Source organism: Pristiophorus japonicus, chromosome 33, assembly GCF_044704955.1.
Source record: "Pristiophorus japonicus isolate sPriJap1 chromosome 33, sPriJap1.hap1, whole genome shotgun sequence".
In the NCBI taxonomy this organism is placed as follows: Eukaryota; Metazoa; Chordata; class Chondrichthyes; family Pristiophoridae; genus Pristiophorus; species Pristiophorus japonicus.
Genome location: NC_092009.1, coordinates 7,604,732 through 7,608,688, shown reverse-complemented (window position 1 = coordinate 7,608,688; position 3,957 = coordinate 7,604,732). Strand labels below are relative to the sequence as shown.

Sequence of the window (3,957 nt, the reverse complement as noted above, 5' to 3'; positions counted from 1 at the left end):
TGGATGCTGAATCGTTGAGTATATTCAAAGCTGAGTTGGATATATTGTATTCTCTATGTGAATAAAGAATTCGTGGATAGGTGGGGACATTGAAGTTGAAGTCGAAGATCAGCCATCATCATTTTGCATGGTAGAGCGGGCGCCTAATACTCATGCTGCTCCTAATTGTTAAGTTTTTATATTTATATAAGACAATAATGACCAAAGAAACTTAACGATCATCTGAAAATATTCAGCCAAACACAAGAATACCGAAGTATCAGGTCGATTTTATCAGAATTTCGGCAGTGTTTTACAGATAACTTGCAAGAATTGTAATAATGAAGAACTTTATAGCAAACATTCATTTTGCATTCCTTTATTAATTTGTTTGGAAGAGTGTTTCAGACAGAATATCAATAATATTACTCATGACAGTTTTGACGACAGCACAAAGGAAGAGCGGACCCAATCTATGTGCTGTGTGACAGAACCCACAGTGCATAATCGAGATTTCAAGTGAGTATCTGGGACAAATGAGTTGAAAACCACATCGATTCTCCGAGTTACAATTGTTTCCTCCATTCGAACGCTGCTCACGTGAGAAGTGCCTGATCTATTTGTCAATAAGGAATGGTGTACAATAGAGAGCCCCGTGCCTGCATTATGCGCACCGAACCTCCAACAGAGTTAGCAATAACGGCGATCGCAAGACCTTTGATTGTTTTGGCATTGAATGAAACGTTATTTTTGCTGTTTAAGTTGTACGGCCGATCCCAGTATCTGCAGTGCAATGTGAATAATTCTAGAGTCCTCATGTCCAACTCAACTATTGAACTTCTTCATTATAATCTTTGATCTCTGAAGTTGAAATGTGCTAAATTTTCAGGAATGGGTTAAGTTTACTCATTTAAAAGCGTTTAAAAATAAAGCAATACAAACATCAAATGCATGTTACAAATTGGAGGAGATGTGCAAAGAAGAACTCTCGCATTTGTCCCATTCGTAGAAAGATGTACGTCGATGCTGGAAAAGGAGCTGAAATTGAGCTTTAGTGACGAAGAAGCTTTAATTTGACTGAATCCTTTTTATTCAAATTTTCTTACTCTTCGCAGAATGAGTGTCCAGGGTGATTTTAACAGATTCTTCAGCTCTTCTCTGAATTTCCTCTGGGTCGCTGCATAAATACACGGATTTTGAAAGCAACTCAGACACTTCAGCATCGCCCCGGTTTCAGTGGCGATATATCCAGCGTCTGTGAGATCACCGCGGTAATAATTGAGGTTCGCCAGTTTGGTAGTTACCAAACTCACGGCAGATGTCAGCCACAACAGTATAAAACTGCTGGATATAGTGAACAGTAAAATTACTGATTTCTTTCGACTCTCCATCTCCGGATCGCTCTGATTCTCACTCTTCTGGCCTCGGAGTCCCTTGCGTGATCTACTGGCCACTAAAATACGTCTGATTGTCAAACAATTTAACAAGGCAATTAAAGTAAATGGAAGCCAAACGCCCCAGGCGCTTGAAACCAGACGTACGCTATACCTGCAGGTGATGAAATAAAAATCACACTTATCCGGCAGCCCCACTGCACATTGTTAATTATTTGCTGAGGTTCAAATGCAAACAAAACAGGGAAGTTCTTTAAAAAGATGAGGACTATGAAACTTGTTATAACCGCGGCCACAGTTCTCTCTGTGCTATACTTTGATTTAAACTTCTGGCAGCAAATAACTACAAATCGGTCAAATGTGAAGGAGACGGTGAACCAAACTGAAAAATCGAGGTTGACAGCAGCCATGTATTGAATGAACTTACACACGGGAGTGTGGTAAATGAATGAAAGTGGAAAGTAATAACTGAATATATGATACACTGTTACATTGATGATCATGACCAGTAGATCTGCTGTTGCCATGGCCACCATGTAAAGAGAGATACACTTGGAAAGGCCGCAGTTTCCTCGGAAGAGTATCACCATTGTAACCAAGTTTGCTGTAAGAAAGAGCAAAGAGGCACATTTAATTTCTGTGTCAGGTTGGAATATATTTCGAGGTACATGTCCTCAGCATTTTACTCCGTTCAGTGTTATTATCAACAATGAGCAGCGTGAGAACAGCATTTGTATTGGGGCCATTACCTGGGAAAGCGAACAACAATTTAATGAGATGCTGCAGTGCTCACTCCGCACGCGTTATGAAACAGTCTGGAAATCAGCTAAAATCCTTTTGCCGTAGCTTCAGAGAACAGTATAAGTTCATTAATGTTACCAGCTTAAGGGGAACTGAGAATGTACGGGCACACGATTCACGATTTGCTTCCAGTCACGACCGACTCTGTCATACTGCCATCGAGAACATACTCCTTTTAGAACCGGGATACAATTAACAAAGATTAACAACAGACAGGTTGGCATGGCTTACCGGGGACACCGACAGCTGCAAGAATCGGGTAAAAAATCCCTTTTGTCTGCAGCATCGTTAGTTGACCCATTTTCAATGAGAATGGATGAATTATGTCGGAGCTAAACGGCTCTGACTGGATAACTACTGAGGCTGTGGAAGTGAATTTATATTTATCCACACATCAGTCCTCCAGGGTGTCAATCAGGTTAAATCATACATTGCATTAGTTACAGTCATTTAACGAATAGAATGACGTAAGTTGTTTTTTATCTGATACGTCAGGTTAAAATAATAATTGAAATTGTTATTAGATAATGTCAGAACAACATGCACTATTTAAACATTCTTTACAATTAGAAAGTGCAATCTCCCGGTACTGCTGCAGAGCCTATTGCCACAGGAGCGCTCAGTGTGCTGACCCTCTCCTTGACTCAGTCCTATTGGTCCAACCTTTCTGAAATAGACTTTGAACCAAAACGTATGGTATTGGTGATGACCACTGTCAAGCGGCATTAGTTGTAGTACAGCTACACTAACATGGGAGTTGAGGGTGTTCCTCCTGTACTTGTGGAAGTACTACACATAAATGCGTGATGACCGTGTTTATTTGGCTCGATGGGTACCCCTGCACTTACAGTGTTTCTCCAGTACTAGTGGGATAGAAACATTGAAACATAGAAAATAGGTGCAGGAGTAGGCCATTCGGCCCTTCTAGCCTGCACCGCCATTCAATGAGTTCATGGCTGAACATTCAGCTTCAGTACCCCATTCCTGCTTTCTCGCCATACCCCTTGATCCCCCTAGTAGTAAGGGCCTCATCTAACTCCTTTTTGAATATATTTAGTGAATTGGCCTCAACAACTTTCTGTGGTAGAGAATTCCACAGGTTCACCACTCTCTGGGTGAAGAAGTTCCTCCGCATCTCGGTCCTAAATGGCTTACCCCTTATCCTTAGACTGTGACCTCTGGTTCTGGACTTCCCCAACATTGGGAACATTCTTCCTGCATCTAACCTGTCTAACCCCGTCAGAATATTAAACGTTTCTATGAGGTACCCTCTCATTCTTCTGAACTCCAGTGAATACAAGCCCAGTTGATCCAGTCTTTCTTGATAGGTCAGTCCCGCCATCGCGGGAATCAGTCTGGTGAACCTTCGCTGCACTTCCTCAATAGCAATAATGTCCTTCCTCAGGTTAGGAGACCAAAACTGTACACAGTACTCCAGGTGTGGCCTCACCAATGCCCTGTACAACTGAAGCAACACCTCCCTGCCCCTGTACTCAAATCCGCTTGCTATGAAGGCCAACATGCCATTTGCTTTCTTAACCGCCTGCTGCACCTGCACGCCAACCTTCAATGACTGATGTACCATGACACCCATGTCTCTTTGCACCTCCCCTTTTCCTAATCTGTCACCATTCAGATAATAGTCTGTCTCTCTGTTTTTACCACCAAAGTGGATAACCTCACATTTATCCACATTATACTTCATCTGCCATTCATTTGCCCGCTCACTTAACCTATCCAAGTCGCTCTGCAGCCTCACAGCATCCTCCTCGCAGCTCACACG

At 42.2% G+C, this 3,957-nt stretch overlaps 1 pseudogene; it reads right to left on the bottom strand.

Moving 5' to 3' along the window:
• Positions 1 to 1,067: 1,067 nt before the first annotated feature.
• Positions 1,068 to 2,475, bottom strand: LOC139240665 (probable G-protein coupled receptor 139; annotated as a pseudogene).
• Positions 2,476 to 3,957: the final 1,482 nt, after the last annotated feature.